This window comes from Lycorma delicatula, chromosome 1 (genome assembly GCF_047948215.1).
Source record: "Lycorma delicatula isolate Av1 chromosome 1, ASM4794821v1, whole genome shotgun sequence".
Classification (NCBI taxonomy): Eukaryota; Metazoa; Arthropoda; class Insecta; order Hemiptera; family Fulgoridae; genus Lycorma; species Lycorma delicatula.
Genome location: NC_134455.1, coordinates 12,443,128 through 12,466,859, shown reverse-complemented (window position 1 = coordinate 12,466,859; position 23,732 = coordinate 12,443,128). Strand labels below are relative to the sequence as shown.

General features: G+C 33.3%; 1 long non-coding RNA gene across 2 annotated transcripts in view; it reads left to right on the top strand.

Annotated features, from left to right (window-relative positions):
* Positions 1-23,732, top strand: part of LOC142327589 (uncharacterized) — a 70,517-nt gene that overhangs the window by 16,165 nt on the left and 30,620 nt on the right. The window contains exons 2-3 of one of the 2 annotated variants that reach the window (XR_012757043.1): positions 3,575-3,772; positions 16,594-16,679. This is a non-coding gene — a long non-coding RNA (uncharacterized LOC142327589). Of the gene's footprint in view, positions 1-3,574; positions 3,773-16,593; positions 16,680-23,732 lie in introns of those variants that run through there. The other variant, XR_012757028.1, reaches the window with a different exon arrangement.

Here is a 23,732-nt window from a genome sequence, read left to right as displayed (position 1 = left end):
AACGTAAAACTGGATTCACATATTTATTGTATTTCAAAAGCTTGATTTCATGATTACATGATATATATTATGTGACATTTATTTTTATTTCAATATATTCTATTTCTACATGTTGCTCTTATTTGTGTTAGTCATATGTCAAGTTATAAAGGGATTTGACATATGACAATATCCTGTTGTTTTATTACAACTGTGTTATTTTCCATCTAGTTGTCGATTGACAGCCTGCTGCAAAACGTCTGGGATAATTATTTGTGATGCAACCCTGTCTTGCTTATGATTGTATACTTTGTATGCAGGGAAATATGTGCTTATGCTTTTTTAGTATTTCTTTGATTATTTCTGTCAAATAATAGGCAAAGAAATAATAAAAGGAAATTATAATATGTATTTTATGATGTGTTTCAGTGGTAGTTAAATAGATTTAAGTTTTAAAACGTTGATAGTATGTTAAATTTTAAAAATTATATGTTTTTAATCGATGTTTTAGCAAGCGTGTTTGTTTGTGTGTATATGTGTGTGTGTGTGTCTATATATATATATATATGTGTGTGTGTGTGTGTGTGTGTGTGTGCGTGCAAGCGCGCGCGCATTAGGATTACGTCTGATTGATGGATACAAATTTGGAAGATATCAATAAATTCGGTAGCAATTATGGCTAATAGCCTAAGAAGTCAGTGTCATAAATCATATTCATTAAAATTACATACATTATATCACGTCAAAAAAGAAAATACTAACTTCAAAAAATCATATCACATGCCTGCTACTAAAGAGAAGAAACACAACAAATGAGAATAAAAACCTAAATAATTAAGTTGACTATTTTATAAGTACTAGTTATTTCATACAACAGTTGAAGAATTAAAATTATTCAATGCTAATTACATCAATAGAAAAATCAGCTGAAATTTTTTTTTTTTTGAGCGGCAAAACAAAAAAGACAAGTTCCGTCTTGAAAAAATAATCTGATTGACATTAAATATTTCCTACGTTCCACTTCTTAAATTTAGTATGTAAAACCACTAATAGTGTTTTATGAATTAAAAGAGATTCATACCTCTTAAAGTAAATTTAAAACCTGAAAATGATAGTTATCTTAAATGAATGAATCAAATTTTAAACAGAAAACTTTTAAGTAAGAATTAAAGCTCTTACAGCCATAATACTTCAGATCTAGCTAATCTATTGGTTAAAAATTACCTTCGACGTTATGTATTGAGAATATTATAAAGTTGGTTGTTTCACGCACTCAAGAAATTCTTTTTACTACATTTCATAAAATATTTATTTTTTAACTGCAAACGCTGACATCAGTCATCTATTTAGGTATGAATGAAATGAAACCCGATTGCCAAATGCGATTTAATATTTACTCCTCATGAATATTTTGATAGGATACAAATTTAATCTTAAGGAATAAAATATAACATTATTTGTCTGTAGCCAAATTTTTTTCCGACTGATTTTTCTACTTTTATAATGATCCACATTCGCTTTATGTTTGAAAATTTATTTTTTATTTTTCTTTGCACTATTTAACCGAAATTACCATTATTTTCTTTTCAGTTTAAGTTACAGATACCAGTTCTTTAATATTATCTTTAGTTTTCCGAGAATTAGACCAATATCCTATGCCATGTTTCCTAGTCTCGTTAACATTCAAGTTTTTATTTATAAAATATTTTTTTATCTTGATTAAAAATTAAAATTCAATATTGGAAAAATTAAATTTTTGTTTTACTTTTTTCAATTTTTCTTCTCTATTACGAAGCAACAATATTTTTCTATATTTCTAAGGTTTTCATTCTGTGTTACTCGTTTCTATACTAAACCCATTAAACTCCTATTTTTACTAAAATTTATTTCTGTAATAAGTTTGCCGACCAACTGAACGCTGATTTGCTATATGTCATTTCATTAAAAGCAGTCATCTAATCATGTACGGAATAAAAAGGATATTTATACTATCTAGTTATGATGTACAGTATGTGTATTTTTCTCTAAATATCATAAGTGATATTTGTCAATCTTTGCCAATTATTTTTAATTTAAAATTGTTTAATTTACAGAATGAAGTTAGTTTGTTAAATTTTTAACAAATTGTTGATTCTAACCCCCTTTAAATTACATTATTAACTTTTTAATTATTTTCCTGAAAATATATTTACATTATGGTAAATAAGGATAAAAACAATTGTTATATGATCAAAGAAAATCTCAATGACATGTAAGTAGCTTAGCTCTGATGGAATTAAAAGAAAAATTTAAGCAGATAGTCAGAAAAATATTAAGACCAAATGACTGGATTGAATATTATAATGATAAATTATTTCTTTTGTACTGGCTACTATTTGAAGAAAAATCTCTGAACTAGTTTACTATTCTAATTAAAAATTAAGAATAACGGAGAAAACCCAAATTTAAGTTAGTTTAGCCATGTTCAATGTAAAATCATTTTGGGGTCTCCTAAATGATTTAACATATGAACTAAATGATGGCTGACAATCGGAGACGAGCATTTCATTAGTTATCATATATAGTTAGTTAGCATTTCATTAGTTATCATCTGAAATCAGATGATAACTAATATATATAACAGAATAACAAAGTACAAAAGTACAAAGTAAAAAAGTAAATATGGGAAATATCTAATTCGTTAAAATGTTTGACAAAAAAAAATTAATATTTTGTTATCGCACTGTACGATTTATATCCCCTAATGCGTGACTTCGCATCTCCAACTTAGCCTTTCTAAACAGCTTTAATGGTCTCATCCTTTTTGTGATACAGTACAGGTTGAGTTACGAAGGAGAATATCAGCAAAGGAAATTGTACGAATCAGGTTTTATCTCTTTTTTTAAATTAAATTTGAACTCTTCGAAGAATTTCGCAGAAAAAAAAAATTTCTTATATTTAACGAGTTTGCTTATCAATACTTTTAATGTCTTAAAATTTTAGTCCTTTCTATTATTTTATGAAAATTTTTAGTGCTTTCAGTTATTTGCATCATAGTAGAAACTTAAACTTCTTTTACTGTTTTAATCTACGCAAGAAGCAAACTCACAAATCACGAATGCTTTAATATAAACTTTGTTTAATCAATACTTTTCTTCAAAAACTCTACAGTAAAAACTGAAATAAAATTTCAGATTTTATCGTGAAAGATGATGTGTAACAAAAGACATCTTATAAACGTATTTCTTCAATATATATATATAATGATAATCCCTATGTTTTGACCGACTAGGTACGCGCGAGAACTGGTAATGTTGTTAATTTATGTTTGCTCCCATAAATCCAATCAATTACAACTAAATTTTATCAAACCAAGTTCATATAACATTTTATTAAATGTGTCGGTGACGTACATAATAAATTAATAATTACGTGTGTTCTCCGTACATTTTTTTATTACGTTATTAAATCTAATATATAAGTAGTATGAAATGTTAAAATACCATCGAAACAAACGAAAGGTTTATTTTAACTTACGTAATATGAAATAAAAATTAAGATAAACTTTTTATACAAACTGATGACGGAATACTTACCTTTTATGTTTTATTTTCAGAGGTTCACACAGGATTCGACTACCTGTCTAGACGAAAAAAAAAGGAACCGACCTAGACAACCAACCAAACGAGACTCACCTGCGTAGACGAAAAAAAGGATACCGAGCTAGACAACCAAACAAGAGTCACCTACCTAGACGAAAAAAAAAAGGAAACCGAGCTAGGCAACGAAACAAGACGCACCAGATTTGTTAAAGGTTAATATTATTGTTATTATTATTATTATTTTTATTATTTTTTTTTATTCTTCATTCCAGCGTACTACTTATTAGAGCATTTTATAGTTTACCATTTTTAATTGACAAATATAGTATCATTAATACCGGAACAAACGAAAACACGTGATATGGGAAAATTAATCACATATTAGTTAAATCATATTATAATATACTTTGTATTACAAAATTAAATTTAAAAAAGTAGTTGTATTTAAATTTTGATGATATTTTAACATCTAAAAAATTTATATACTTATATATATATATATATATATATATATACATTCATTTATTGAAAGAAATCTCACTGAATAACTGTTAAAGAAATTAATTTATTATGTATAAACCCTTAACACAATTAATAAAATTAAAAAAAATATGTGGACAAACAAAAATACTATCAGCCTACAAATATAAAAAGAAAAACCCTGTATAAGTCAGATTTAAAAAAATTTTTTTTTTATTTCGTGATAAATATTGTTTCCACTTTTAGTTTTACTGAAAATTTCTCTACAACCATTATTCATAGAATATAGTTTACATTTTATTTTTACTCTAAAGTGTATGTATATATATTTTTTTTCGTTATGGTCTCTTTCGACCGCGTTGAATTTTTTGCACAATAGATGTGTTCTGTCTATTTTCCCAGTACAATTTGATTTCGTCTCGTTTAACTTGTTTTTGTTCATCATTCCACTACCTCCCAGTTCTTGTCTTATCCGTAAGTTTCCTGAAAATGTTTATTAATTTTATCTCTAAACTCAGTTCTGTTACGTTCATCGGCTTCGTTCAGTTGTAGTTCGCTGAGAGCCTTCTTAACATCGACGACCCAATCCGTAGTCGCTTTTATATCTGTTAAAAAACCAAAGACGCGCTTCGTTAACCTATCATCCGTCATCCTGAGTATATGACCGTAGAACTTCACCCTTCGTTTTCTTATCGTCGACGTCAGCGGTCCGTTGTTCCCTTTATAAAGTTCTTCGTTAATTCTTACTCCGTAAGATCCGTCTTCTAGTTTTCTTGGTCCAATTTTTTCCCTCAAGATTCTTCTATCACGTATTTCCATTTCATTCAGTTCATTCTTTTTCCTGAATATCAAACATTCTGATGCGTTCTGGTTTGAGCAGGGTAGTGCAGTGTCTTATTTTTGATCCGGATGATATACTCTTTTTGTTGTAGATATTCTTTGTTGTCCCGTATTCTTTGTTGTTTCTAATTTCCTGGTCCTTTCCGTGTATGTGTATATATATATATATATATATATATACATGCCTGTCACTGGACAACTAAAGAACAGATATTGACTTTCTTTAACATTCAAGTTAAAGAAAGGCTGGCTCCTTTCTTTAACATGTATGCAATAATAGGTTTCAAAAAAAATGTATGACTAAATCTTTTTTCTTGAAGCTCATTACTTATATCAATAAAAAAAAGATGTTTGACTAAGCCTTCTTTTTTAAGTATGATTAATCGGACCATGGGGTTGGAAATGGAGGGATTTTTAAAAACAAAAACAAAATATTGCTATAACTTTCTTACTAAGTAAAATATCGAATTCGTTTAATGTTTCCAGTATTTTTTGGATAAAGGCCTAAAACCTATCTACGTAAAGTATTTTGTTATTCCCAACCATTGGCCCAGGGGGTGGAAAAAATGTGGTTTCGAAGACAAAAAAAAAACATTCGTCCCTTAATAGGCACAGTATCGAATCAGTTTAAAGTTTTCGTTGGTCCTCTAAACAGTACGTAAACTTTTGCCTGAAACAATTTTTGATATCACCAACCCTTATAACAAGGGATGACCAAAGTTTTGCTGGAATTTTAAGATGCACGTTGTCGTATGCTAAACATGTAAAGCTGTTTTTCACATGCAACCATTGTCGTATTGAGTAAATTTGAAGTTTTTCTTAACTTTAAGGAGGAAATCTTTTTTATTCTCTACGTAGCAACAGTGACATCTACCTCCGCCTTCCAGCCATCGGAAGGAATTTTTTTCCTTAATATTTTTATAAACCAAGTACTAGGTGAATAATATTTTAAAATATTAAATTTGAAAAAAGAATAAATCTCTTTAGGTAATAAATGGCGGAGACTTGATGAATCTTTCATTTTTAAAGTCTAATGATATCTATTAATTCGCACGTTAATATACAGAAACAATAACTTAGTTATTTAAAAAATTACCAAATCCTCATTGGAGTTTTATTTAGCACTTCTATAGTACTGCACAATACAAACAAGTAATGCATTTTTATCAATTTTAATTTACTCTATGTATTCTTGGTAAAATTTACAGTAGTAATTGCAATAATTTTACCGTTAATTTGGGAGAGGTTCCAATATTTCCCTACAAATTTAAAGAAATTTTGAAGATAAACTGAAAATAGATATATTTTAAAATTCATTTAATAAGGCTAATTGGTAATAAAAATGAATATACTGTACGATTTAAAAAATAAAACTCTATGGAAATTATCTAGTAATATTATTATTACCCTTATTATAAATAATTTATTACTCATTAAAAATATCTGGCTGTTATTTTAAATAAGTTCATTTCATTCATTCGTTTGCTATTTTGTTAGAGCAAGGGAGATATGATACAAAGAATTCTAAATTAAACATATTTATTGTTAGCATTTTAATTTAAAAGAATGTGTGTGTGGTGTGTGTATATATATATATATGTGTGTGTGTGTGCGTGTGTGTGTGTGTGTGTCTGTCTGTCTCTCTCTCTCACACTCTCTCTCTCTCTGTGTGTGTGTGTGTAATATAAATATCGGTAGTTCAGTTTTAAATTTCATTTATTTCTAGAATTAGTAACAATATCATATTAGCTGATCGTTTATTCTACTATTTTTATGCTTTCTAACACCCACAAACTTTGTTTTCATAAATAAGATGTGAAAGATAAACTTATGTTATTTTACCTAATTAATTTGCCTTATTATTCCATTTCTTTGGTTTCTAGTTTAATTAAATTGCGTTACTGAGTTTGCTTAAAAAAATGATTGAGATTTAAAATATTTTTACATTATGTAATAATTAATTATTTACCAAACCTAAGTATAAAGATAACCGGATTCGATAGAGAAGTCAAAAACTTCTTCAAATTTTGACAACAGTAGTATGACATGTTTTGTTTCATAGTTTCAATAGTTCATTAAACAAATTACTAGCTTGCCTAATTATTTGCATGTAGCTTTTTAGATTAACAGAAAAGTAATTATAAATATTTTATCAACATTTTATTTACTGCCTGTAGATATAAAATTTTTAGTGAACAAAATTGAAGTTACAGTACAAAATGACATTGAAAAGGAATATATTTGCTTTTGATGTTACTATAAAATGTACAAATGATGTTACTATAAAATAAAATTGGACTGAAAGTAAATCTGAAATGACTTGCAATTTTGTCGATAAATTACATTTGAAGTACGTTGTTTTTATGATATCACACAGAAGGAAAACAGAGAGGTGAATCAAGAGGAAACACGTTTCATAAATTTATGAAATTCTTTAACTGCGTCCAGATTAAAAAGGCAACAAAAAATAATTATTTTTGGGATTATGCGGGACGTAATCAAGCTTATAATATGTAAATAGAGCTTGAAATTCATGGTTTCCTTGTAAAACGGTATCGTCATTTTTAACTGAGACGCAATCAATCTTTTTATCCACGCAGTGTAAGGCGCAGATTTATTCGGGCACCCGCCTCAGCGCGGCGATAAAGTGGCAACGACTTCTGGTATAAATCCTCGAAACGAATAAAGGGATCTCCCTTAGTCCTAATAGCGGTTTTTAAGAACGAGGGCAGATATCAGTGACTTTGTATCGTACGTAGTTTACGTACTGCACTCTATAGATCCAGCAGCGACGCGGAGGTGCATACAGTGAAGAGAGAATACTTAAGGTCTCCAGCTGCCCGTGGCTTGCTTCGGGCAATCGTTAGACCAATGGGCTTGCCCAATATGTCAGGAGGATGACAGCGTGCGTCTCGTTAGACATGTCAGGACAGGACAGGGAATCTCCAGCCATGGCAGGTTTTGTAGAGGTTATGAACTCCAGGCGGAAGAGGAAGCGGGATTCTGTTCCTTCGTCTTCGTCAACGGAGGAGGCTACGGATATGGACACAGGGTTACCCACCCGGGATAAACCTAATCATGTATAGAGACGTTAAAGAAAGCGACGGTTAGACAAGACAGTTCTACCCGCTGGACAAAGCAACCCAGGGAGACCTGAGCTACCTCATTGAATTCCTCGCTTGGTGAGAATAAAGGAGGCTCTCTTTGCTGTAGCAGAAGAGTATGAGACTTTGGCCTCTAAGCCCAAAGAGGTCGAAGTGCTTCAGAAAGCGGTCCCAGCTCCAGCACAGACCAGGCACTATGCGGAGGTAGTACCCGGTAAGCGAGAAGCTAGTCAGGCCAAAAAACCCGAAGTGTTGTTCGTCAACAAGCCGGAGGTTTCAAGGAAATCAAGTGCTGACTTCAAGGACTTCCAGGCTGCCCTTCGTGACAGCCAGAAGGGTCTGAAAATTAGGGACATTAAAGAGACCAGCAAGGTTCTAGTCGTGGTTGAACTAAGAGACGTCCAAGGAATCTAGAACTCTCCTGCGGAAAAAAGCTTGGTCGTATGCCCCGGGTCATAATTTATGATATTGACCATAGCCGGTCTCATCTAGAGATTTTGGTCCTGCTCAGGAAATGGAACACCGATTTTGACGAGGCTGCGTTCAAAAAGAAGTGTAGGTTTGTCTTCAAGAAAGGGAAGCATGATAACTTACGGTATCACGGAGTTTTTGAGTTAGTACTTGCTCTCTTCTAGAAATTCTTGTCGGAGGGAAGAGTTTTTCTGGATTTCGCATCCTGCCGCGTCAAGGAGTACCCTGACGTAGTGCTTCAAATGTTGTCGCTTCGGCCAAAGGGCCAAATTCTGTGAGTATGCGTCAATCTGCGCGCACTGTGATGAAGAGGACAACAAGCGTGATGATTGTCTGCAGAAAAAAGAGGCTCCAACTTGCGTTAACTGTAAAAGGTTGCGCAAGAGTCATAGGCGCTCCGTGAATAGCAAGGAGTGTGATTGTTACAAGAGAGCAGTCGAGATTTATTTCAACTCTCTCTATGGGTAGATTTGGTCGACTTAATGCCCAGGGTGCATATGTTGTCCAAGTTGAGTTAGGTGAAATTGTCGAAAAGCGGAGCCTCGATGTTGTTCTTCTACAACACCCGTATATGGTCAAGGGTGATCATCCAAGTTTGTCAGACTGGAATAAGTTTTTCGTTGCTGACAGTTAGTCCGCCGTAATTTTGAGGGAAGTCTTCAGGTAGCGTCTTCATAGAGTAATTTCTGACACGCATCACGTTGTTGACAAGCTTGCCGTGGGTGATCTGGACCTGGTTGTTGTTAGTTCGTACTTCCAGTAGAGGGGGTTGCCACTGAACAGAATGTGGAAAGATGGAGTAAACTTGTTAGGCTGGTAGCAGTTGTCCAATTCTTATAGGTGTTGATGTAAACGCTAAATCGCCTCTTCGGCACACTGGAATCACGGACGATGGCGGTAAACTGATCAAAGGTTTCATTGCGCAGCATCATTTTGATTTTTTTAATATAGCTTTGCCGATGCAGTTCAAGTTGCGTAGAGCCTTCCAAGGTACCAACATCAATGTTACCAATGAGAAGGATATCCCCGATAGGATTCAGAACTGATTGCGCGAGTGATCATCGACTACTAATTTTCGAATTAGTAGATGGGCTGCGCGATGTCTATAGGAGGTGTATCTCTGTATCCCTGTATATCAGAGGCGCTTCCTGTACAGGCTGGCGGATTGGCCTAGGTTTTCAAATGTTCTTGCGGCCAGGCTTCGAGTTTTTGCTCGTAGTCTGGACTATCTCCCGTTAGATGACCTGGCAGAGAATGTTTCTTCTGCGGTAGTTGAAGTCGCTGAACAGTCGATTCTCAGAGGTACGGATCAAGATAGAGTAGCTTGATGGTGAATTTGGGATTTGATGAAGCGGACTGTGGGCCGGCTCGGGAGAGCCGCATAGCATGCGGGTGATCCTAATCGGCGTGCAATTTGGCTTGCAAAACTATCGCCGGAAAAGAACCGAGTACTTTCATAAGGTTAAATATTCTAAGCGTGATTCCTGGCGCTCTTTTGTACAAGAGCAGAGTCGTAAAAACCCATGGGGTGTCGTATATAGTGTTTCTGGTCATAAGAATAAAAAAAGGAAAAAAAAGTCATTTTTCTGTCGGCTCTCTCGACTCAGGATGGAGTTGTTATAGACAAAGATCTTGTTCTCACTCTTCTGATGAACGATCTGCTTCCAGATGATACGAAGTTTGTTGAAACCTCTTATCATCGACGTGTTCACAGGGAAGTTGTAGGTTTACGCTTTGATAATATTTCATCTGAGATTACTGAAGTGAAAGTCCATCAAGTAATTTGTAGCCTGGTCAGAAATAAGGCTCCCAGATATCATTGCATTACATTGGAGCTCCTTGTTCACACCCTTGCCAGTAATTCTTGGTTCTTTGGCTAGGTTTTATAATAGAATGTTTTTGCTGGATATTTCTCTGTGTTGAAAATGCTGTTTAAAGTGACGACAGGATCCCCATGTATTTTGTTCTTAACTGGCACTTACGTTCTTATCTTAGTAGGTAAGGATTTCCCATTAACAGTAGGTTTACTTCTAACCATATGCTGATGGATGATCAGTATGATTTTCTCCCCGGAAATGGCACAGAAGATGCAATTCTTAGGATAATGGATTTCGCTTTGTCCAGCGTGTGCAAGTATGTACTTCGCATCTTTTTGGAAATATACAGCCCTTCAATAACATGTAGCAGTCGTCTGCCTTTTTTCAACTTTATCAGCGTGGGTTCACGCTAAACGAGATTAAGAGTCTCTCGTGCTATTTCAGCAACAGAACCGTCGTCCTTCGCGACGGCGGCTTGGAAGTAGGAAAGATATATTAAAAGGTTGTCCATAGAGTAGTTTTTTAGGTCCACTCGTCTGGGTCGTTGAGTTCGACTCTCTCATGCAAATGCGGATGCTCAGATGTTGCCGCATCGTGGATTTTACCACAATGGATTGCCGACAATGGTCGAGGGTAACTCGCGAGCTTAGATAGAGCTCAGAGCGACACAGGAATGTAAGGTTATCAAGTTGCGGAGTCTTCAGAATAAGATGGTTTTCCGTACGAAGAAAACCACTATGACGTTTCTGAAAGATCGTCTAGCCGCAACCCGTCACCCGAGGGTCGTGATGGACGGCCTTCCGATTAGGTATGTCACCGTTATATCTGGGTGTCATCCTTGATAACAGGCTTCAATTCAGGGAGTACGTTCAGTCTCAAGTAAGGGTACTGCTGCCTTCTTTGGTGTTCGCAGAGTTATCCATCCCAATTCGGATTGATTAGCGTAACATGCGTATTCTTTACAAAAGTGTCTGCGAGGCCATAATATTTATTGTATATATTATAATATTATAATATATAATTATAATATTATATTATAATATTTATTATATATTAATATTTATTGTACGCTGCCCGCTTCTGGGCTCATCGTTTACAATGCAAATGCTATAAAGATATTCTACTGCGAGCCCAGCGTCTTGTATTATTACCTGTCCTCGTTGGCTACAGAGCTGTCTTGAGAGAGGCAGTCTCTGTGATCGCCGGCATTAAACACACTAACATTGTAGCTACGGAACGTAGCAAGAGGTATGTTTCTTAAAAGGGAGGCTTTCTTACTTCTGGTCGTATACGAGAAATTGACGACCAAGGTTATGACTCTTGGCAAGCTAGATGGAACAATTCTTCTGTTGGTTGATACACGCATTATATTTTTCCTAATGTTATGGAGCTGCAGCAGTTAGGTCGGTCTCCTTCAATCGGTACACAACTCAATTCCTTTCAGAACATGGTACTTTTATGAATAGTTCGGCTAGGTTTGGTTTGACTGATTTGCCCTCGTGCCTGGATTGTATGACACTGTGGACCATATACTTTACGTTTGTAGTTTGTCCCCGGTAAATTACCAGAGTTGTTAGGGAACTCGAATGAGTGGATTCCTACCTTGACCTGCGAGTCATCTGGAAGACTCGCAGAGAATGGACTATTGTGGACGCCTTCCTCCGTTTCCATGCCCTAAGCAGAACGACGGAAGGGAAGTAGAGTAGCACCCCGGGTGGCTAGGGATTGCCTGGACAGTTGAACTTCCGGAGGTAGGCGTGTTGGCATCAAGCCACGGTTAGAAAGAATTTGTGGAGATTATTATTTAAAGTTTAACTATCGGCGAAACGGTAACTGCACTGCTGATGTTATGGGCTACCATGCAGCCGTGAGTGTAGCATCATTTTGACGAGGGCACTTTTGAATGAGCAACCATCACTGTCGGTGAGATGGCGACTGCGTTGCCGAGGTCACGGATCTCATGCAGCAGTGAGGTGTAGCGGTATCTCAACGATGGTAGTAATAATTGTAAATGTCACGCAGAACTCTGCGATGGAGCTCAGTGGGAGTAGGAGGTCTGTCCGCCTCTCCCTTGTGGACCAAACCGGAGTCCGTAAATTAACCAAGTCAGGGGTATGAGCTGAAGTTGAGTTCAACTTCAACGTTGAGTTCAACTGAAGTTGAGACCAACTAGGTCTAAATTTTGTTGTTGCGAACAACATTTTTGGTGGTATGTTGTTTTTGAATTTGCCTCGAATATATAAAACATTTACACGAAATTGGCTCAGTAAATGTAGAACTAGTTCCGCAAACTCGGTTAGCTAGTTCAGCCGGCAACAATGTAAGACATTCAAGATGTCCAGACGAGGCCTGCAGAGAAGGCAAAAGCTGAGTTTAAAAATCACCGATGTAAATGTCTACTTAGGCATTTATATTGGTGGCATCCCAACGAGGCCTGGGTTATTACTCTGAAATGTAAAACTTTAGAGGGCAAAAAATGACTCCCGTTAAATCCCATCAATGCTTTGTTGTGGGGGGGGGGGACAACCGGAAGAGTTACAAGTTGGATGTCTTCCTTTACGGGGTTGGGATGTTCGACCTCCAATCCTTTAAAATTATTTCTTCTATAAACCCTATTACATTTTAAAATTTTCCAATGTTGCTAGAGAAAAACCTCTTAACAATTAAATTGTTAATTATGTTGAAATGTCACATTTGTGTCAAAACTGATTTCCTATAAAAAACGAAGAAAATTTTAATCCATCCCATCTTCATACTCTTCCATGTACATCTTCAGCTACATCACCAATTAAACTGGAAACAATATAGGGGAACGGACTGCAATTACTTTCCAAATTATCTCCAAACTTATATCTTAGTCTCAATTGCAGCTGGCAAAATAATCTTACATTAATGGTGTGAGGCTTTATAGATATGGCTATTTTATGCAAAACGTAAGAGGCAAGTTAAGCTTTCTCATTCAGACACAACATTTTTTGTTAAAAATGATGTTTGCTTTTCATATGATTTCAGTTTTAAGTAGAAGATTTTTAGAGTTTATTAACGTACTTACAATGAAGCGTTTCCAAATGTCATTTAAGTTTATTAGGTTTCATGCTACCTGCTGCCAAAACTTTTAAACAAATAACACTTAAGGGACGTTCTTCATTAATTTCAGTAATGGCAAGCCCAAATTTAAGTATTCTTGAGAATTTTTTCGTGATTCTATTTTCAGAACCACTCTTGTCTATGCACTTGTTGATGCTTCACTGTCGTCTTACGCCTACATAGAAATTTATCCATAGATTCATAAATCTATCACCGTGAATTGCAATTAACACGCAAATTACAACATATACATTCACGATAAAATTCTATAGTGATAAAAGGATCAACTCGATTGAGACTGGCTGGAATTCAACGAGGTGCAGCATTTATACACTTCTGGGGAGATGGTTGCGCAGACGTTCCAGAATGTTGGAGACAAATCGGAACTTCTCGTGAAGCAGAGAAAATGTCCGATATGGTGGACGTAAGACAGAGAGCAATACGGAGGCATCGATATTGGTTTTATCAATGCAGCGGATCTTTGTTATTTGCCAAATATCAGTAAATTTACTTATTGTTGCTAATTTGTAAGGTTTGTAAAGGTCGTAAAGTACCTTTAGCGTCAAAATACATTGTTATTGTATACATTTTCATTGTATGAGAGGGCGGATACGACGAAAATTTGGTCGAAAATATTGAAAGGTTGAGAAACGCTTCATTAATGACTTAATTATTGGTTTTTCTTTAAAAAACGGAACGTATTAATCTCAATTTCTAACATTCATTTTATGAAATGAAAATAGTATTTCCGAAGCGATCATAATATAGAAAAATAAACCACGTTTCTCTTATCTCACAAACCGAAATACTAGATAATCAATGAAAATAATATATAATACTTTTCAAACAAATCATCCTGAAAAAACTGTCCAGAAGAGAGCGGTATAAGATAATTTATCACTCGACAACTACTTATTTTTCTCTCTTTTCTGTTTTTTTTTTTAAATCCATCGTTTGATAATATATATTTTTCCTTTTTTTCTTTTAATATTGTTGTGATTTATTGTCCAACTCGATTAACGTTAGTGGCAAATAGGTTCAAATTGTTTTTCATTGAACTATGTAATTAATTTCAGCAGGAAGTCACAACAACACAATTAATTATTGTATGGCTTGAATCGACTTCAAAGTGATCTTCAAATCTTTACAAAATCTAGTAACAAGAACTAATGGCTGGGAGAAATTGTAATCTTATGTTATTTATTCGTGGGAATGCTATATCTGGTGCCCCAATTATTATTGAGACTAGTCAATTTCCGAATTGTCGCGTGTTCACGGCTCGATCAGGATTTTAAAGATTGACAATTGAAAATATTTATATAATTTCAATTTATTAGGTTAAAAACATATATAAAATAAGACAAATAATAAAAATAGTAATCACAACCACAATAATAAAAATGGCAATAATAATAAACAGTAATTACATACAAAATAGAATTTAAAGTAAATGTCACGATTACTTTAAAGTCCCATTTACAAGAAACATTAGCATGACCGCTAGTAGTTATACTTATAACCACTAGTTTTGCATTAACAATAATAGTAAAATAGATAAGAGAAGTATAAGTTCTTTTGCTCCAAATACCTTTGCTGTTCACAAATAAAACAGCTGCAACAATTTATGAATGAAATTTAGTACATTATCTCTTTCACTTTTAGTCTAACAGTAACTCATCGAACCATTTCTTGTTTTCATGTACTATTCACATTGGAATTACTTGTGATGTCACCTCAATCGCGTCGAATATAAATCACACTATAAATTCGCCCTTTCATCATTCTTCTCGCAGAATACTCTCGCTTCAAACTCGCATAGTAACTCCTCTATCGTAGCATTCTCTCGCTGCCTCACATCTGGCAGAACTGACTCGCCTTACACACTGATATCATAACGTCTCGCTTAGACGATTAGCAGTCTCACGTCATAACTTCTCGCTTAAACTCATCGTTAACTGATCTTCCCCGGAGTATTTATACTCCTGTCTTCTGTACCTGTAGGAAAAGAACCCAGTTGAGCGTGAGAACGATCGACCGTCCTCAAACATTCCAATGAAATTCCTACCGTGGTCCGGTAACTCTTCTCTCGGAACAGTATCTGTTTAGGTGTATCAGTGGGCAGTATTACAAAAGACGATTGTTAAAAGGCCTGTTATTTTTACTAAAATTGTTTCTTTTAGCCCCTTTCCGGATTCCTCCTATTAATATATTTTCTACTACTTTCTACTTAATTGGTAGGAATCCTTTACTTAGGTCCATTATACCGGACTTGTTACATAATATTAATATAAGATTCAACTAATACATGCCCTCAATGCAATAAATGATATGGAAATAGCTGTCTAATATATTAATCATCTACTCTTTTCATACGAACATAAGAGCAACTAAGATACGAAACGTTTTCTTATCCAGAAAAATCAAAGAAAGCGTCCTTACTAGCAAAAAGATACACTACCTGAAGATAAAAGAGAACGGAATTTTCTCTTTATTCATGGATCATTACAATATTATGGATCTAATTTGATTGGCCTTCAAATAATTAGCTACACAATCACCTGCTACTGCAATACAGAGAAACACTTAAGGTTTATTAAGTAAAGACATCAATAAACTTTCTGTAAAGCCGATTTTATATGGATTATTAAAAAATTTCAATATGTATTCAGGTTTTACCAAAAAACCTATTTTTTTCCTTTTTAAGTGCCTGTTCTTGTACTTAGATATTATATATACTTATTATATTATATTATTCAGTTTTCTTAGATATATATATGTCACTCAGAAAATCGCTCTCAAAAATGGTAAAATATATACTCCAAGTAACCAAACGGTATAAATTCCAAAATTGATAACAAACTTAAGGTAAGAAAAATTAGTAACGATTTTTTAGATATACTGCACATGTTTCAATTTCATTCCTAGTTTTGGAGCAGCAAATTAGAAATTTTAATTTGCGGCAGAAAATATTTATAAAGATTAGAATAATGATTATTAAATAATATTTAGTTGTATATATATAAATTTTACTTAATTTATTTTTTACTTACGACGGAACGGAGACGGTGTATGCGTTTGGAGTAAGAGGTTCTGTGTGTGTGTGTGTGTGTGTGTGTGTGTGTATGTTTGTTACTATTTTCCTCAAAAACTGCTGCACCGACTTCGATGCGGTTATTTTTTAATTAAATAGGTATCACATCAGAGCAGGTTCTCAGACACGTTTGACGGTTACAGGACACCAGGAGACGCTGCAGTAGATATATTTCTTCAAAACCGCTTTTGAATGTTTCTAAATCTTTTAGAAACGAAAGAAATTTCCCCTGTTATTTAAATACATTTATTATGGTTACTTATAATATATGAGGTGTACATATATATATATATACTAGGTGTTGACAGTGGCTTTGATTGGTGGATTTTGAATTTGTAACTGGAATAGGTTATTAAAGGTAAGATTCATTTTTTTAATAAAATACTACCGTAATTTAATGGTTGATGTTTTAATGAGATATTTGCAAATTAATCAGTTTATTTGTCAATGATTTTTATGTGCTTAAATTCTTTCTAATAGCCGGCTATGTCCTGGGAATGTTCGACAATCCCAAACTTTGTTGAAGAATGAAGTTTAATGTTCACGGATAGTGTTCTTTTAGGCAAGTAGAAAAAACAATAAAAAATCTACGGGTGTATAAAAAAGTACTACTCTTAAAAAAGTATTCGTGTTGGAGTACTTTATAAACTACTTAAATTATGGGTTTTACCTTCAAGTGCGAAAGTGGCAGATTATAGGTGACTCATTCTGAGACAGGCTTTGAAAAAACTGTCTTTTAAAACAGCGATCTTCCGGTTGGTCAATTTCCACCACCTTCAGAATCACTCCTTGGAACTCGTTGATATTCATACCGAAACACAGGTTTAGGGAAACAGAAGTCTTTTGAACTGAAAAATATATTCTGACGGTTTTTTTTTGTCTTCAGTCATTTGACTGGTTTGATGCAGCTCTCCAAGATTCCCTATCTAGTGCTAGTCGTTTCATTTCAGTATACCGTCTACATCCTACATCCCTAACAATTTGTTTTACATATTCCAAACGTGGCCTGCCTATACAATTTGACGGTATAAGAAGTTTTTTTTTTTGAACAGTAAGTCCCCTTGATCACAACCGGTTAGTATTGGACGATATGAGTCACCTTCTAAAGTACAATCATTATTCATTATCAATTACTGAGATTTAGAATTTTTAAATGAAATTTTGTTTTGCCCCTAACCACGAGGTTGGGTTTTAGAAAAATGATGAAACATGTTCATTTAGTTTTTAAAGAGAGTCTAAATACCAATTTTCACGAAGTTAACAGCCTTATTATCATTAAAAAATTTGCTACCCATTTCCTACCTCTGTAAAATTGGATTTTTAAAATCGTTAAAAAAGTATAATTTTGTTTTCATACATTACTGCAATTATTTGTAAAAATTTATTAAACCTTTCGAAAATATTGTAGAATTATATAAATGGTAAGGAAATAACATTCAAATTAAGGTTATTTTATTTTTTAATTATTTAATGCAAATAATCTTTTTTTCATATTATTGGTATTTGAAACGCTACTAATTATATATAACATGTTCCCAGTCAAAAAAAAAAAAAAAATGAATAAATAAAAAATTATAAATTAAAATTGTAAAAATTAGTTCTAAAACTTATCTATGCAGTTTACTGGGAACGCACGACGGTCAATAAAAAGCTTAAATTTTATTGTCTTAAAAACAATATCAAAATGTCACAGATAAGGTAAAAATAAAGTAACTTAATTATTTCACGTTTTTTAATGTTTTTATTTTTAGCAAAGTCTGGATATGAGCTCACATTACTTAGTTTTAAAGAAGAGATACGATTGAGATATTCATAATCCAAATTGCGGATAATCTATGAAATTCTCAACTAATATATGCAATAGAAGAAGAAAGGATAGAGCAAGAACTGTAATAACCTAGCTAGTGAATATTTCTAAAATATCCTGTCTTTTTACAACAGGAGTTTTTAATTTGGATCGGTCAAACCAGAATTCAGTGAAATATTTATTACTGTACCTAAATGGGGATATATAAAACGTGCTTAAACATGATTCTACGTTAGTTAATTTTACAAAGTTGATAAATTTAATTTTGTCTATAATGCTATTTTATTAAGAAAAGGATCTTTAGGTTTGTTACGGATAGCTGCATTGCTTTGCTGGCTGGTTTTATAAATACAAGAAACTTATCTTTTGCTGATACAGTAATAATAATGGTATAGTTTAGATTTAAATTTTTTTTAAATAGTGGTGTATTCTGCAAAAACTTAAAAAAATAATTTATTTACCCTACTTATTTATCTAACAGTTTATTTAGAACATATTACCCTATAGAAATGGTTGTTATTTAGATTCAAAGTTAAGAATATACATCGATCTTATTTTCTATAAAACAAAGTTTGAAAGTGTTTATTCATTTCAGAAAACGAATAACTCCTTTATTATAAATTATATATCAAGTTTAACTAGAATTTTTCTTTTATGTTTAAGCGTTTAATAAACAAAGTAATTTTATTTCTAGTTAACTGGCTTAGTCAGCTGCTTTTGAAATTCGTTTCAAGTTTGTGGTCTTATTCAAAGCCGATCTATCCGGAAAGGACATAAGCTGTTGTTCGCAAAAGGAAAGGGTTATTATTAGTGGGAGAGGCTATTATGCTTTTAATGACAAAGGCTTGAAGGTAGTGGGTTAGTTCTGCTAATACTTTCTTACTGTTGAAGCTTTTGAAGTATCTCTGTCGCAGTTCTCTAAATTATTCAGACGAAAATTTACTATTTCCTGTTGTCTTATGATGAAAAACTCTTTTGTTTTATAAACTAATGTTTTTTTTCTTTTAAAATAATTTTACAATTAAAAGAAATTCTTTGGTACGGAAAAAATATAAGTGATCCTGTTTTAAAATCTAATTACTTTATGCTACTCTTAAAATAATGAAATATCTTAATATTTTCTCTCAGTTTAATTTATGAGGTTTTGTAGATATAATATTTCATACAATTACAGTAAGTATTCCTGCCCGGGCGACTATAGAAATGCATTTATAATTAACGGCAGAAATATTAAAAAATATTATCCCGGTAAGTATAATAATCATTATTGAGGGTAATTTAAACCGTGCAAATCAAATGCAATGTTGGAAATGGAATTCTAAATTTAGTTCGATATTGAGCTAATTGCTCGATTCAAAACGGTATATTGGCTGAAGTTAAATAATTAATTTTAATACGTTTTCAAGCAAACATCCCCCTGTTAATCTTTTACACTATTTTATTTGGTTTACATTAAATAAATTTCCACAGTTTTGAAAACTGATACAGTTATCGAAAAAGAGTAACGATTGTACCTCACCATATTTTATTTTAAAATTTGTAACACGCATGGTTATCCTCTCTAACCAATAATTACACTGATAAACGCAATTATTGTAATACATGAAACCAATTTGTTATTTTAATTTTGAAAATGAATCAGTGGTAAGAATTTTTTCATCGCAATACATTTTTGAAAACTTCCAAAGTTTAAATTTTGAAAATTGTTGAGCCATGATTAAACACGAACGTTTTTTTTATTTTATATGATTACTTATTTACGTTTCACTGAACATTTGTAACTCTAATAATCACAAAGAAGCAATAACTTAATACAAACATCACATATTATGACATCACTTCTTTATTAAAGCGTACGCGAATTAAATTCATGTCGGTACAATTCAAACAACATAAAGCTTGTTGAATTTTTTAGCCAACCGCTTTTAATAGCGTAATCTCTTCGATTAGTATAATAGCTTTATTAAGTGAGTGAACAGTAAAGACTCATAATGCCAAGTGTGTAAATGAGTCAGACAGTTTTTGGTACCGATGTAGTAAATCCATTATAAAACCACATAAGAAAAACAATAAATTTTTAATAAAACAAGATTAAAAATGTACTTTTGACTGAAAAACCGGTGATCAGGATAATACATGGGCTCATCTAACATGTGATAACTATGCGGTCAACTTAAGAAGACGGCTAAAAGGTAAGAAAAGGCCGTTTGTTGTTCCTATGTTTTGAAATGAACCAATCGATTACTTAATCGATTGTTATTGTGTTTTAACTAAAGTAACTGGAATTTAAAAGAAGCATACACGTAATGTATTCTATCCTTCGTTGCTATCAGCACTCAAACCTGTACTTCACAGTGAATCCATTCCAGTTCCTGAAGTCCTGAAAACTTGTTTCCTAAAAACAAGGATGAAAAAGCGGACATACTAGAAGAAGACAAACGTGATTTATCAGACTTGAATTACTATACACTGAACCACATATTTTATCAAAAGGTGAGCTAAATGTGTCAGTAAGAAATTTAGACTTATAAAAAAATCAAGCTGATATTTAAAGCACAAGAATATAAGTTCGGAATTTAGTTTTAAAAATTACAATAATTTCGGGCAATCGAAGCCAACAGAAAGATTTTTCTGAACACTTTGTGGAAGAAAATTACTTAGTTTACTGAAAAATATTGATAAGCTTATATTATAATTATGGTGAGTACATGAACCTGAGGAGTGGCTCCTTACCATGGATTCTTCTAAGTATAGCTTGAACGCGGTTCTGCTTCACAATAATAACAAATATTCCTCTGTACATCTGTTACGGAATTAATATGAAAGAAACGTGTATGATGTTATAGAAACAGTTTTAAAAATGTAAATTAAATAAAAAAAACATAATCGGAATAGGTTATGTGGGTGGAGATTTAAATGTAATGCCTCTTTTATTAGATATGCAGTTAGAGTATAAATAATGCTGTTGTTTTATTTGAGAATGGGAGAGCCGAACTAGGTATCAGCATTATGTAGTAAAACAGTGGAAGAAACATGACAACTCCTGATTAAAAAATATTATTCATAATCCTCTAGTTAAATCAGAAAAAAATATTTTTACCATCTCTTCATAACAAACTGGAATTAATAAAAAAATTTGTAAAGGCATGATGAAGGAGGATTCATTTGCTAAGGAAGAAATTTCCAAAAGTAAATGAAACTAAATTTAAAGAAAGAATTTTTATCGGTTCTGAAATAACGGAACTGATCAGTGTTGAAATATTTACCTCTGTACTCTCCGATGTATAACTCGTTTAAAGACAACTATGAAGATTTTGTGCATATCCGTAAATCATTAATTACCAATATATTGTACATAAATTATTTTATTCATTCACAGATATGGAATATAGTATGTAACTAACAGTTCATACCCTGCATTCACATCTGGATTTCTTCCCGTAAACCGTGTGGCCGTAAGTGTTAAATGTGTCCACCAAGGAATTTTAGTGTTAGAAAACAGTTACGAATGAAAATGGAATATTTTTATACTAGCTGATTATTGTTAGTCTATAATTAGATATGTGTCTATGGCTACCTACCAAAGTATCTGCTAAGAAGTTTTAATATAAGTATATAACATCCAGTAAAATTAGTTATATTAACTTTGATGGGCTTTTAACTTTCCATTTCTATTAAGCTGAGGGTGATGGAAAAAGTCTATTTACAGCTATGTAATCAAAAAAAAAAAAAGAAAAAAAATACAAACAAAGCAAATTATTAGTACTAAGTCAAAATTTATTGTAATTTCTGTACAACTGGGCGGATGTATACAGAGTGTCCCATATAAAACGCAACCCATCAATCACTCATCTATGAAATTTCAAAAGTCAAGCTTACTCCCTTACTCCCGATAGTAACAACAATGCAATCATAACGTTCAGTGTATTGCTAGATGGTGTTTTCGCTAGATGAACGTATTTTCATTGTTGAGTCGTACTTCAGTACGAAATCAGTGGTTGCAGTGCAAGATTTGTTTCGCCATAAGTACCCGGATAAACCAGCTCCTAACAAAACATCAGTATTAAGGTTAGTTGCAAAATTTAGAGAGACCGGTTCTGTTAATAACAAGGAACACAAAAGATCTGCGTCAGTGTTGAATACAGATACTGTCACTGAAATCAAAGACCGATTACTCGCCTCGGCAAATAAATCGATCAGACGTTTGTCTGCTGAAATTAATTTGTCTAAATCAACTGTTCATCGGGCGACCAAACGATTGCAATTACGACGTTATCGCATTCAAACGGTTCATCGACTTCTTGAGCCCGACAAAGAAAAACGGCTACAATATTGTCAACGGTTCCGTCGATTTCTCCGTGAGGGAATCAATGTTATGGATTCGTTATTTTTCACAGATGAAGCACGGTTTCATTTGGATAGCTGCGTAAACAGCCTAAACAGTAGAATTTGGAGCGCTGAAAATCCCCACGAAAAACAATTACATCCGCAGAAGTTGGGCGTGTGGTGCGCGATATCGCGGAAGAAAATAATCGGTCCTATTTTTTTCGAGTACACCATTAATGCAGAACGATATCAGGATATTTTATTTCAGTTCATCGCACTCTTGGAAGAGGTAGACAGACACTGTGGGCTACAACATGACGGTGGGACATCGCACTACGCAGGTTCAACTTCTGATTTCGTCGAGGAATTCTTTGGTAATCGTGTTATCGGTCGAGGCTTCTGGCCACCAAGATCTCCAGATTTGACTGCGGCGGATTTTTTTCTACGGGGTTACCTCAATGAAAATGCCTACAGAAACAAACCACGAACACTTGAACAATTGAAAGTCAATATTCAACAAGCTGTATTAAATATCCAGCCACAAACTTTAAAAAAAGTTGCAAGAAACGCTGTAAAAAGAATTGAAGCTTGTATTCAAGAAGATGGGGGCCACTTCCAACATATACTCTAAATATAAGGTAATAATAAATAAATAAATGATGGTAATAATAAAAATTACGTTTACATTTACACCTGCCTTTTTATTAATTCAATACCTACCAATATAAGTTTGGGTTGCGTTTTATATGGGACACTCTGTATATATATATATATATATATACACATGGTGAAAATAAATATAGGTGAAGATGAGGTAAAGGGAACAAACGAGATCAAACTTCTATTTGTGACCTTTGATGAAAAGCTTATTTGGTCGGCTTAATCAATTTTAAATACTGGAAGGTACTTAATTAAAATTAAGTACACAAAGTATAGATGTATAAGAAGAATTGACGTCCTTAAACTCATACCATCCTGCAGCTGGGGTGTTGACAAATGGCTCATTCTGTGCAGACATAGAAGCATCGTTTTGTCGAAGGGGAATATGGGACTATTAGTCCTCACAATCGTACATAATAGTACGATTGTGAGGGCTTACTAGACTGCTTGCACAAAACTTTCTTCGAATATTCATAGAGGAATTTACTA